Source organism: Xiphophorus hellerii, chromosome 24 (genome assembly GCF_003331165.1).
Source record: "Xiphophorus hellerii strain 12219 chromosome 24, Xiphophorus_hellerii-4.1, whole genome shotgun sequence".
Lineage (NCBI taxonomy): Eukaryota > Metazoa > Chordata > Actinopteri > Cyprinodontiformes > Poeciliidae > Xiphophorus > Xiphophorus hellerii.
In genome coordinates this window covers 7,781,756-7,795,979 of record NC_045695.1, presented here as the reverse complement: position 1 = coordinate 7,795,979, position 14,224 = coordinate 7,781,756, and the positions used below count along the sequence as shown (strand labels likewise).

Here is a 14,224-nt window from a genome sequence, read left to right as displayed (position 1 = left end):
TCTGCAACACCCACCTCAGACCTGAGGATGTGTCTTCACACAATCCCAATGAAATCCAGTGTATTTCATTGGGATTTTATGTAGTGTATGGAAAATTATACAATGTTTACCTCTGTCTTCTGCAGCTTTTTTTTTTTTGCAAATTAGCTCAAGATTAGATGGAGAGTCTGTGAACATGAATTTTCATGACTCGTCTCTGATTCTCGGATTTAGGTCTAGACTTTGACTGGGCTGTTTAACTAATCTTTTAGTAGTTAATTTGTACTTAGTGTTCAAATAACTAATACGGAAATTTCACTGCAGTACCACTAAAAGCAACCCAAGTACCGCCAGTGGTACATGTACCGCAGTTTGAGAACCAGGGATTGAAACTACTATGTTGGGTCCCTGTATTAACGCAAAAATATTTTCGGATTTTTTTTTTTTTCGTTAAAAAATGATTCATGCAGAATCCCCTCTCTCAATCCCCCCAAAAAATACTTTAAGGTTTATAGTTTTAACGTCACCAGATTTGATAAAAATATTTAGATGTGTGTTAACTTTTTGCAAGACGCTGCATCTCCCCATACCCCTGTCCTAACGTAATTTCCGACGGGCCCTGAAGGCAGCGTCCATGTCCGTTCCTGGGCTGGACAGGAAACGACGGAGACGCGCAGCGTGTCTCCACAGCAGCTGCGGGAGAGAAGAATGGGAATGGGAACAGATTTGTGGATTGCAGGCGAGGGAGCGCGTGGAAACATGAGGACAGTTTAAAATAGACTCATAATTTTAAAATCGTTAATTATCCACATCGTAACAGGAGTTTGTCCCGATATTTTCTCCCGTTGAGGACAAGGATATTTATTTATTATCTTGGACAGCACTGAGGGGAAAACGGGAAGCCTCTTTGTGAATCCCATTTCACAGTAAGTAGATTTAATTCTCAATTCTGGCACGTCGGGGACTTTAATCGCTTTTATTCTGTTTTATTAAAGCGATTTATATCGATAAAATCCCATTAATGTCGCCTTAATGTTGGATATCCACATTGTTAGCCCATCCCAAACTGTGACCTCGGGGAAAAGAAAACAAGAAGTAGACACAAACAAAAAAAAAACATATCCTTCCATACCAGCGTGTGTATGTGTCTGTGTGTTGGCTGTTTTCTGCGTTAGGATGTTTGAATGAGGAGAGTCTGTGCCTCATTTGCGGCCATTGAACAATCCCTTTCTCAGGGAGAAGGGCTGTGCAGCGTTTGGGTCGACTGGGAAAAGAGCCGCCGCTCTCCTGGGAGGGACAATTCAACATGAGCTCATTGTTTGGGAGCGATTTGTCAGTTTTTGTTGGCAAAGCCCTGCTTTGACGCTGCCCGGGAGTATATCCAGGGTGAATTTGGTTTCTCCCCTTGCCTGCATCATCCAGCTAAACAAAAAAGATGTAGCCTCCACCCTGTCACCGGGAGGAGGCTGGCTCAGCCTCTGGTAATGGCCGGGGAGAATGGCGAGCCAATGTTTGGGCTTTCGCTGCTGAATTTGAGGAATACAGCATGATAGAAATGCTGTTAAATAACCGGGTTGTGGGTGTTATGGTTATGTTCAGCCGGTGATTAAAAAATCTCTCCTCTGCAGCTCATCACCACCGGTTTAATCCTCTTTGTTGGGTGACGCTGGCCGCAGCAGATTGGATAACATTCAGCCAGTTTGACCAATGGTTCTCCTTATTATGTGCTCAGCTCTCATTGGAGCCTGGAGTGTCCATACAATGATTATTTATGACTTGAAAATTGTCTTCCACTGTTTTCCACTGAAGTCTTTGAAGTGTTTTGAACAACAAGAAGATGGTGACCCTGGGTTGACCTTAGTGAGCCATATTTCTAGCTGGCTGCAGGAGTTGTCATGGGCGATATGGCTTTCCACTCAGGGTGCCATGGCATAAGGGGCGCCATAGGGCAGAGGAAAAGTTTGTTTCACAAAACACTTCAATGTGGGATTTATGCGGCATTTCAGTTACCTCTGAAGTCATGGCTTTGACGTTAAGAAGTCAAAATTTCAACATGGCGACGCCTGAAGTCATTGTTTGTAGTACCTCTTACAAACATAATTTTAAGCTTTAGTATTCAGTCAGAAGCATCTTCAGATTCATTGCAAAACTGACAGCTACAGGAATGCCATGGTGCATCAGTTGGCACCCTAAACACACTGTGTTCCAAATTATTATGCAAGTGATATTTTCTCAGATTTTCCTAAATGGTCAATGCAAATGATGGTCAGTATAATTTTCAAGTTATGAACTATTACAGTATAAATCAAATTTTACTGAACAAAGCTCCCCAGGAGAACAGTATTTTTTTTTTCAAAAATAAAAAACTCACAATGCAATGTTCCAGATTATTATGCACAGCAGATTTTCTAAACATTTTATGGATTATAAAGAACTGCAAACGGTCATTCTTTGAATGCTCAGCATTAAGTGGTCACATGTACTAAAATCAAAAGCTATTTCAATCAAAAACATCTTAACAGACCAAGTTACATGTCAACATAGGACCTTCTTTGATATCAGCTGCTCAATTCTTGCATCCATTGAACTTGTGAGTTTGTGGAAAGTTTCTGCTTGAATTTCTTTGCAGGATGTCAGAAAACCTTCCCAGAGCTGCTGTTTTGATATGAACTGCATTCCACCCTCAGATCTTCTGCTTGAGGAAACTCCAAAGGTTCTCAATAGGGTTGAGGTCAGAGGAGGATGGTGACCACACCATGAGTTTCTCCCCTTTCATACCCACAGCAGCCAATGACACAGTGGTATTCCTCGCAGCATGAGATGGTGCATTGTCATACATGAAAATGATTTTGCTACTGAGGTATGGTTACAGTACGGTTCTTTTTTCTTCAGTCCTTTCAGAAAACACACAGAGACTTCAAGAGTATTTTTTGTCCAGGAAATTGGACGGAGAAATCGATCATTTTCCAGTCAAGAACTCCACCCTTTTCTAATTTCATTTAGGTTTTTTCCCCCTTCTTTTTGAATGATTGTTTGTGTCAATTTTGCATTCATTTCTTGTTGCTTTATCCTTCCTCCTTTTCTATATTATCCAGCATTCAGCGTTTTGTTTCTTTTGGTAGCCACCTCACTTCATTTACATATGTTTTGCCTCTTATTTGGCTTGTTAAACACTTGCATTTCTGTGTGTGACTAAAGCTGGCCTGACTAGTTTATTCCCTTCTCTGCTGACATTTGTTTTCCACAATCTATGACTTAATTTCTAGCCGAACAACACGAGAAAAAGCCACTAAAGAGCCACTTGGCCCGGCCTTTATTCCCCACATTATAATAGACTGTTTGTGGCCTTATAGCACGCTTGATTTGCATCAAGAAAGCAGTAGACTAGAAGCACATTATTCTGGGCATGGAGACAGTGCTGCAACAATGTAGACCATCCATTCTTTTACAGTGCAGTTAATGGGCTGAAAATAACCACTAGCCCTCTGCATGCTCCCTCTTCAAGTAGTAAGTAGCGAGAGGAAAGTAGCAGCACGTCGGGATCAGATTTCCCTCTTTGTCTTGTCAGAGTTGTGACGTAAAAGATTCCCCGAAACGCATCTGGAAAACTCGCTGATGTATTCCTTCGGGCGCTGTTGGCGGCGTCTGTTTCCTGCGCTCCATCCCAGTCCAGAAGTGCTCCCGAAGACATTCATTACGATTGGTTGTGTAAATGGAAAGGTCTGTGGGATGTTTGCTGTGTTTTTTGTTGTTGGAGACAACTTTTCTTGTCTTATTCAGGCCTGTGAGTTTCACCTCGACTGGGTTATTGGATATGAGGAAATGCATGCAAGTATATTGCAATAAAAGTCCAGTTAGGGTGTTATAACAAGATAAAAGCTGCTTAAAAGCAAAGTGAAATCACTTTCAGTCTGATTTCCTTTCTGAAGCTACAAAAATATTTTTTTCCTTGTTTTTAGCATTCTTTGATTCCCTGGAATGTTGTTGATAAGTTAAGAACGACCCCTCTTATGTAAGTTTTAAGCTTCAAGAATGATTCTGAGCCACAGGATGGGTTATCCAAAAAGCTGCTCATGTTTTTTTGTGTGTCAGTCCCTGTAGACCACACCTCACAAAAGCTCAAAAGATGAGGCTGGAGGTGCCGATGGTGGTCGGTGTAAGTTTACCCGGCTTGTATTACAGCCAGAGGTGCAGCTATAAGGGGGATGGCACTTCAAACGCAGCTCCACTGGGAACTGCGGTAGAGGGTGCAGTAGGGGACCAGAACCTGATACTGGGCCTTGTGAAACTATGCAGACCCCTTGAGGTTTTTCACATGTTGTCAACCAAAAACATCAATGTATTTCACTGGGGTTTTATTTGACAGATAGTGCACAAAAGTGTGCTATGCGTTTGCTTTCAGCCACATTTACTCCGACACCAATAACTAAAAATGCAATCTGCTTTCAGTAGCGGTCAAATAACTTTGTGTGATTTAATCTTAGTTTAAATCCAGATGTTCTGCGAAGATCTTGGCGTTTTGCTAGATAAAATTAGTGAACATAAAGACCAAAGAGTGAAAGGATAAAGCTTTGGAGATGAAAATGGGATCCCACAACTGCAGACCTAGCAAAACATGGCTGTTCAAGTGAGATTTGGGTAAAAACAGGCTGAAAAGTGGGCGTGTCCTCAGCTTTTCCCAGGGCACGTGGCTCCAGCCTCTGCAGGGCCTCGCTCTGCCAACATTTCGCTGACCTTTGGTGGCAGCTGCCCCTAATGTCTGCAAACAAAGACAAATGTCTAACCAGGGCTGCCCGTAGCCTGCAAAACGTCTGCTGCTGCAGATAGCAGGTTGCTCTTCCTGTTGGCCTTTTCATACTCATATACACACACTCAAAGATTAGCTCATTCCCACTTCTGTTGATGGAAATAAACACTTTGAGGTCCAGTCACACCCCTTTTATGCTTTTGTTTGCACTGTTGCCTATCCTTTTCCAAGGCATTTACTTACAATAAGGCATTATGCATTAAAAAAACAAACAAAAAAACAGCACAGTTTAGGATCCTAATGCCTCATCAGGAAGCGAGGTGTGTCAGATGACCTGCCTGTGCTGAGGGGAGAATTGATGAACACTGCAGCCAGTTCTCTGCTGATTAGAGCAGGCAGAACGAGGCCATCATCTCGCTCTGCTCTGTGTTTTCAGCAGTAATCTGAAAGCTTGAGCGAATATTCTCTCCTAAAGATGTTCTTTTTTTATTACTATTTTTCTGTTTTCTTCATTTTTGAACTTTTTCCTTTAGTTTGTCTAAGCAGCTCAGGCAGCTAATAACGACAGTTTCTCCAGCTAGAGGCAGGTGGCCGATTCTCTCTGCTCTGTGGTGGGTGACACCCTCCGTCCCCCTCCTCACCCTTTTCCTTTATCCTGTACTGTACTGCAGATGGCCCAATTTCATTCCTGGCTGATTGTCAGTTGGCTAAATGTATCCACCTGAGAGAAAACATGAAAAACTAGACTTCATATTTGTGACAAATCAACACAAACTAGTGCCTACGTTTGAAAAAGAAGCTAAATGATTCATAGTTTCAACATTTTCTCACTAATAAACATAGGAAATGTTCTCTTTTTTTATAAATAGCTCAGTGTTTGTCAGATTGAATGTTTTCTAATCTTTTTACTAATTATTAATTGGATTTAGGTCTGGACTTTGACTAGTCCATTCTGACACATGATATGCTTGGATTCTGATGTTGTTTTAATTATGACAAACTATATTTTCAAGTTTCTGGTTGCACCTCACCTCGTGTGTTGTTAAATTTCCCACCTGTAGTCAGCATGATTTACGCCTGAGACAGTAAACGCCAGAGGGTTGGCTTTGTGCACCCACTGACAAATGAAGTTGAGCAATTGCCCCAAATCTGATCTCTACATCCAAGATTAATAAAACACAAATCCACTCCCTGTGGGACTTATCGTCTGAAATTTCAGCGGCTGTATCCAATATCGGTGCAGAGAACGCAGAAGATGTGATTTATGGCTTTTGGTTTCTTTCTTCACGGGTCTAGATTATGCTCCACCACAACAGTAGGGAGGTGGGATGATGTATGGCATGGGATGTCTGTGGAGTCGGATTCAGGATAATGGCTCTTTGGATCGGAGATGACACGGAATGCTTAAGGCAAGCTGGAGCACTACTGAGAGTGTGCAAAGTGCTAACTCAGAGGAGATACGTTTGTGCTGTCTGGCCCATAGTTATAGACCAGGTGATTCATGAGCTGCAGATGGAGAAGCAGGATTTATACCCTACTCACTAGATTGCTTTACATCCTATAGTGAATTAAATGAAATAGCGATTACTCTTCTTATCGAGATAAACAGAAGCAGAACCCGAGCAGAGTTCACGTTCTTCTCACCAAACCACAACAGCTTTTCGTCACTGCACCGTGTCGACTTGCGCAAGCTGCTTCTGTTTTTGTTTTTGGGGTGATGGAGGAACCACACACAGATGTAGACAAATTAAACTGCTGTTTCCTCCCACGCCACTGCAAAATGCCCACCTTTCGGTCTGAAACGCTGAGGTGAGCGACCTCCGCTTTGAGCGGCGCGCATTGTTGCTGCGTGAACCTTTGACCTCGGGGTTGAATTCCAGTGAAATCCACAGAGGATTCAGCTCTATTTGTTATTTGGGGAAAATGTAATAGTGGCATCATATGAGGCTATCAGATGTAGTTTAATCTGGTGGTATTACTATTCTCAAATCAGTTTATTGTGTTGGATTTTAGGTACAATGCCCTCCAAACATATTCACGTCTTCTTTGTTATAGAATAATCATAAATAAACAAATTACAGGTGCTACACTTATTAGAAACCCTAAAAACATGAATATAACTAATAAGGATCTTTTTCACCTTCTAATTTTTAATCCATGACGTTGTATTCCTGTAGTACATCTAGATATTTTCTATTGACGTCTCAGTAACATCGGATACATTGAATCACGCGAAGAAGAAGAAAACTGTTCTCCGGTTGTTTTACGTGTGTTCACACCTGTGTGAAACTCAGGATCCCTTTTACTGCCAGGTTTGTACTGAATCGTAGCCACTTTTCAAATGGGAAAGACAAGAAAACATGCCATTCATATGAGAGTGATGGGTTCTGAGCCTCATAAATCAGGAAATGGCTACAAGAAAACAACTAATCAATCAAACATGCTAATATCTATGTGAACATTTTTCAAAAACTACAACTGGCATATAACAAGGAAAGAATATGAGGAACCCCACCTTATGTAAGACTCCCCTGCTGAGTGGCTACAAATGTCATATTTACATTATCATTAACCAACACGGTTAGTGGCTGTTTTGTGGCTAAACTTAACTGCTCAGTTAAACCAAAACACATCTAAAAAGTTGAATTTATTTAAACATAAACCCCCCTTTAGACCCATCCATAAATTATAAAACTGTAACAGATTCTTCTAGTTATCCTCTTTAACTGCAGCCACAGAAGCTGTTCTGCAGCTTGACACGCTTACTCGGGTGCAGCCATACATTATTGAAATCTTCCAACTGTTTCAAGTGTTTCTGTGCTTAGTTCAAGCTGCAAACCAGCTCTGATCCAAAAACTAGGGCTGAGCACTCTTTAAATATGCACTTCTTGCATCTTCTTACCACATGCAGGAAAGTTACCCCGCTCATGTCCTCGACAGGCAGCACTTAAGTGGGCAGTGAAACCTCAAGGAAGGGTGGGGAAGCTGGCTGATTGCCCTGCTCATTGGTGGGAACTCGATGTTAGCAGTGACCCCCATCAGAAAGGCCGGAGGAAGCAGAGGCGCACCTGTTAGGAAAATGTGAAACACTTTGGGTGGAAGAGGTTTCATCCGAAAGACAACAACTTGGAAGCGGTGAGATCATCCGTCTTTTTCCTCGCGTCGACTGCCAAAATCTGGAAGCCTCTCTTTTGCTCACATGCCTCTCTGTAGTGCTCTGGATTTACTGTAAGAGCTAACACTGGGAGGCTGCTCTGTTATTTTATTTATTTATTTTTTTCACGTCAGGGTTTATTGAGGACAGCGAAGGAATCTAGAGTTTCACTGCAGTAACCTACAATGCAGAAAGAATTCGGCCAATAAAGGCTGCGGGGCCGTGCTTGCAGTAGCAGAAGTGGATTGGCGCAGATTTTGAAGCAAAATCCCTTGACAGTAACTCAAACTTACAAGTTTAATCTCATAAAGCAGTGTGTGTATGTGCGACTGTTTGTATCCAAATCTGTCGGACTAATACCCCAGCAGCTTTGAAAGTGACTACAAGGTTGTATTGACCGAGTTTCTGGGTTAAGTTGGTGGCTGAGTACAGTTTGTAATCTCTTTTTGTTTGGCTGATCCTCACTCTCCAGTGATTTCTGATTATTTTGGTCCACGTGCCTCACAGCCAACTCCTCTTGGTGAGTAAAGCGTAACCTGCCCCTTTGTTTGCCCATTTATCTGCTTTTGGAGCTCAAGGGAAAGGTCGCTGTTGTGTCTTGACCCCCACGATAGCTGGTGGTGATAGCTGGGATTTGTAAAAGCAGTCACCAAGATGTCCACACATCCTTAAAATGTCCGAAATTTATGTATCTAAAATAAAGACTTTAAAATTTCTTAAATATATTAGAAAAAATATAAGTTAGCCTTAAATATGTGGTAGTGGGACTATTTAATCTCATATCTTCTAGGAAGTTTATTTTTCTTGTGGAACTTTTCTGTCAGGATTTGTGACTCATGGTGATTGAGGCTACCGCTAACTAGCCGCTAGCATACCCTTGCTAGCTAGCTATGTAGCTTTTTTGTGTCTATCATAAGTAAGTGTAAATTTGTCCCCTGTCTGCTGGACAACATTCATCTTTGCCCATATCTCACTTCTGCTGTTATATACAATACTCAGTTTTCTTTGTATGTGATGCAGGTCTTAAATTTCATTCATAATGGTCTTAATTAGGTCTTAAATTTGAGTTGTTGAAACCTGCAGAAACCTTAGTCATGAACCTTGAACTTTTTCACTTTTACGTTGACTGAATGTGGAAAAGTTGGAAGGGTGTGAACAGTTTTGCAAGACAGTGTAAATGAGTAGAGATGTGCATCTTTAATAATATCAGCTGCTCTAAAGCCATGCCGGTGGTGAGGTTATAGAGTACACAATATTCCTTTGTTGTTACGCAAAACCCAGGCGCAAATAAATCTCCACAAAGCAGCGTCTCTGATCCAGCACGAAAGCAGCAGGTCCAAAATGTGGGCTAATACAAGAAGAATTTCACTGTGCAACGTTTCATGCGTGTTATTGCTAAACCCAACCGGCTGCCAACCAACCAGTGGGACCTCCATTAGATCCCACTGGCCATCGTGGGAACATTCCTGACACAGCATTATTCCATAATTCCCACCATGTGTGGTTTTTCCAGGGGGCGAGTTCTCACTAAGAGCATGGAGAATCCCACTGAGGAGTGGAGATGGGTTCACTGTAATCAGAACCAGACTGCATATTGAATGAGGGGAAACAGCTGAAGGTAAATAATAGTAGAGCTTGTCTCAATAACTTCTTCACTACTGGATCTAAGCTCTGATCTTAAAAAAGAAGCTCACCTTTTCATTGTTTCTGGTCCAGATTTACACATAACACAATTATGTGGATCATTTTTGAAAAATATTGTTTAAATTATTATATTTTGCACCTTTAGTTAAAAAATAGCAAACAACGGTGAAGAAATCTGAAAAATAAACAACGTTTCTAGAGGTGCTGCGTAAGTTATTCACAACAACCATCATTTAATAATTAAATGTGGCTGTGGGACTTCAAAAAATAAAGCTCCTATAAATATGTTCTGCTGGAGGTTGATCAGAGGGCATAGTCTAAGAGGAGAGTGGCACAAACTAGGATCAGAACAATTACTGGAAATAATATAAAATCTAATCAAAACAGTGTAACATAAAACATATTTAATTAAATTTTACTTTAACCAGCCAGTTTATTAGATAGCTGCCTGTTTACACAACAAATTAGCCAATCAGAGGGGAGGAACATGATGCTTTTAGTAGGGATGTGACGTGATATTTAAGTGCTTCAATAGTTCTAGTCAAAGTGAAGTAAGTTTTGCTAAAATGCCTCATTTACGCTGAGCGGTTCGGTGCAGGTTGGTGTGTTTCAGTGCCAGCTTATTGTGCGATATGACACGAGAGCTTTTCCACCTCCACTCTCACTCAGTTTTAGCTGTGACATCTAGGTGGTAACGTCTACATTTTCATGGTCTAATCTGTGGGGAAGGATTTTTCTTTGCACACTTTGAACCCCCTATCCCCACTGATGGCCACTTCCAGCAGGATAATACTCTATACTCTGACCCAGAACCTGTTTCTGGTGGTTTGTGTCTTTGAGTTTTATATACCTGATAGCGGGGATTATTTTTGGAAACCTTGGATATCTAAGGGGAATTTAGAGATGTTTCTTAATGACTTTGGACTGTGGGAGGAAGCCGGAGTATTGGGAGAGAACGCATGCATGTACAGGTAGGACATGCAAACTTCAAGACCCAAACATGGGATTCAAACCTTGCACCTTCCAGGCCACAGTGGAGCGCTCCTTCTACATATATCGATTCAAAGGCACTGATGATCAAACAACCTTAGCAGTGATTTTTTTTATTTTTTAAATTTTCTTTTGTATTGACCCAGTGAAGAGGTCGATTGCACTTGACCTGAAACAACAGCAATCCACTGATCAATACTAATGCCTTCCCATCGCCGGTCGACTTTGTGGCACATCATCAAACGGCTGGCTGATGGTCGGCTTCTGCACACTTTACAGGAAGGCTGAGGGTAACTGCTTCATCTTTTTCAGAACACAGACTGTGGTCCAGTTGTTAGCTCTGTCTGGTTAAAACATTTTAAATGGGCAGTATTCTATGCTTTTGATTAAGTAGCTTTTACCTTTTAAGTTACATGTCAAATATACTTAAAAGACTTAAAATAAGACTTGGTAAATTTGATTCTCCTGCTCTTTCTAACACTCCGCCTTCAGGAAGTCATCTCAACTGAGCTCCTCTATTAAAGCTTTAACAACATTTTTACCAGTGATGCACTGAGAAGTAAATATGAGCTAAGCAGATGCACAGTTCCAACTAATTGCTGCTGGCTAGTCTGAAGGAGCTGAGTGGGGTGTTGCAGGGGAGCTCAGAAGTTTGGAAGCTGCTGCTCTGAGGTGGAGTTGCATGTTGAAGGCGGAGCTGGGTCCACCCAGGCGTTTTGCAAAGCTGGCTGCCCAGAGCGATTAAAGGATTTCTCAAACATGCATCTAAAAAATCAAGGCGACCCTCCATGTATGTTTTTGAGGAGGGCATAACATTATAACATGATAAAAAAAAGCCATAAAAAGTTGATTTTACTAAAAACTGCCCCCTTAAAGCAAAACTTTGGAGAATTGAGGATCGTGTTTGATTTGTGCAGATGATTTGAGTGCTGCTGTGTGAACTTCACCATCTTGGACATGCTTGTAAACCTCTGTAGTGCTCCTTCTCTGTCATCGTCTGTTTTCTGTACTTCCCCCCGTACACAATCCTGCCTTTATTTCCTGCAGTGACATCATAACTGCCCCTGCTCGCTCAGAGCCCTTCCCTTCTTCCCACTTCCTGCTCCAGACAGGAAATGAGCAGAACTTTTAGACCGGGGAGACAAGGACACACCTGTGTCCACCACACTGAACCCTGTGTGTGACGTTAACTGATGACACAGGGTAGGTGTGTATTTTTTGGAGTGGGTTGCCTTCACTTTAATTTAAATAGACACTTTACCTCCTGAATATACAAGCAAGCTTGAGCTGCTTTTTTTTAGCACTCCTGCGTCTTGACGGCAAGTCGATCTTGTTTGTCTGCGCGTGTGCCGCAGACCTTCCTTTGTTTTCAGCAGCGGAGCAGCTGCGAAGCGGCCCCTTCTCTGTTGTGACTGAGGCAACTGTTGTTCCCTGCAGCTGCGCAGACCCATGTGTCACTGCCACACCTGTTCAATAGCCTTGTGTTGACTGAGTGATATCACGCTTCGACCGTCTGCAAATTACAAGAGCGGCCTGACCTATAATCTAACGGGGCAATTATGTTTGTTCTATTTTTTTTTTATGGCACGTGTGGATGGATGACTCAAGTCGTCATACTATCTCTTTACAGCACTCTCTCTGCGTTGTTGCAGGGAGTCTGTTTGCTGTGAAAACAAACGCTCGGTTTTCTTTTGCCTGTAAGGCCACATGCTGCGTCCAAACAACAGTTGCCGTGCAGGAAAGCAAAAGAAACAGCTGAGGCCAGCGGGAACAGCTTCGCTGTAGTTAGCCACAACATCAGCTGCCTACCTCTCACACACTCCACAACTAAATCACAGTTACAGTATTGATTGAGCATGTTTGTCCAGTATGAGTAAGATTGAGTTTTTTAGCAGTTCTTTGTAAATAGATTTGGCACGAAAAGGAGCACAAATGCACGTCATTCCCTTTGTTAAATACAATAGAGGATCTATGATACTTGGGTTTCCTCTTCCCCACTTTTAAATATGGTTGAGAATCTGTGATGCTGTGGGCTTGTTTCTGCTCAAAATTACCTCAAAACTGCCGTAGTGTGTGGACATCTTGTAGTTGTTTAAAATGCTTACTTACCCTGAACATGTAGTTTTTTTTTATCTACAACAACCTACTAATGTATGACTCAGCACTGTAGTGAGTTAATGACCCACTGAAGTGTTAAAACTCGCAGACTCATGAGTCACATTGACACACATACCTAATAGTTTGAGCAAGGCTTTTGCTTTGACTCATGTTAGAAATTACTGGGTAAGGCATGGTACCATTTTCATCCAGCTGTGCAGATTTATCAGGGTAGTTTTCCACCCTATAAGTTGAATAGTTTTAATTTAAAATTGTTAGCAGGAACACTGGCTGATTGCTTTAAGAACTTCACTGAGAACATTTCTCTGACTGTGCGAGTCATTTTGTCTGAGCACAGTTAAGTCTCTCGCTCAAGCACCCTTCCCAGTTAATCCTCGGCATTCTTGTGACGGAGAACTTGCTGCGATCCGTTCCAGCTGTCGAGTATCTCTGTTCTTCTGCAGCGCAAATAGAAACACAAAAGTCCGTCTGTAGCGTTTGACTAAAGATGTCAACTTCAGCGAGTTGACATCAGGCTCAGTCAGAAACTTGCTCATGTCTGATCATGGTTTCCGTTTTTTTTTTTTTTTCCAGGGGATAAAAGCCCAGCCGCAGAGTGGAGTGGTGGTCTGACCTTTACCCTCAGTAGGACGAAAGGAAAAGCCACTTCAGAGGTAAAAGTTCCTGTAAATTATAGTTGGTAAATCCTGGCATTGCTGTTTTTCCTTGTGGTGAAAGAAAGGGCAGGTTTCTGGAAAGCATCAAGCCCAGAGTTCCTATACAGTTTTTTAAAGTATGGAATGGGATCCAGGTCTTTTCCAGCTCTGAGTGAGTATGGATAGAGAAAATAGGAGTGAGGAAAAAATACTTCCACACCTTGGAAAGTGTGGCAACATTTAGGCAATGTTGTGCCCTTCATTCATGTTCTTGTTTCTTTCTTTCCTTTCTTCCTTGTGCTTTATTTTTTCTTGTGTCTTCCTTCCTTTCTCACTACTGCTTACTTTTTGGAGTCCTCCCTTCCTCCTTTGTGAACATCTCTAATTGCTTATGCCTCCTTCTTTCCTTGTTGGTGCCCCCACCACCCAATCTTGTGTCCTCCTTCCATTGTTCCACTCTTTTTGTGTCCCATCCTTCTTTCCTTCCTTGTGCCCTATTTCCTCCTTCTACTTTCCTTTTGTCCTTCCTTCCATCTCCTTCCTTTCACAGGTCTTGCCTCCTTTTCATTCCTCTTTCCTCTGCTGAATAATTTATAAGTGAACTTTGGTGTCTACTATTGTAAATAAACAGAAATTATGGAGTATTTTACTAGATGAATGTGTAGGAATCCAAAAAAAAAGACAGCTTCCTGTGAAGCTCTGTTTCTGGTGGCCTAATGTCCTGGCTAGAATGCAGCCTCTCCAACATGCGTGTCTGGGGCTCTACGCTCTCAAACCAGCACCATCAGTCATCTGACTGAAATACATTTTTAACTAAGTGGCATTCCCTGTTGACAATAGAGATCTGTGTTGTTTGCTTGTTGTTGTGAGTTCAGAGTTTGAGGAGCATACAGTTTACGCCCCAAAAATCCTCCAGAAGGTTGTGTAAATCAGAGCTAAATGAGAGGGAAGGGGAGA

At 41.9% G+C, this 14,224-nt stretch overlaps 1 protein-coding gene across 5 annotated transcripts in view; it reads left to right on the top strand.

The window, feature by feature from the left end:
• Positions 1 to 617: 617 nt before the first annotated feature.
• The window catches only part of raph1b (Ras association (RalGDS/AF-6) and pleckstrin homology domains 1b), a 40,308-nt gene continuing 26,701 nt past the window's right edge, over positions 618 to 14,224 (top strand). For 2 of the 5 annotated variants that reach the window (XM_032556427.1, XM_032556426.1), the window contains exons 1-2: positions 619 to 905; positions 13,206 to 13,285. The gene's annotated coding sequence lies outside the window, so the exon portion shown is untranslated. Of the gene's footprint in view, positions 906 to 7,735; positions 7,862 to 13,009; positions 13,095 to 13,205; positions 13,286 to 14,224 lie in introns of those variants that run through there. The other 3 variants (XM_032556425.1, XM_032556424.1, XM_032556423.1) reach the window with 3 other exon arrangements.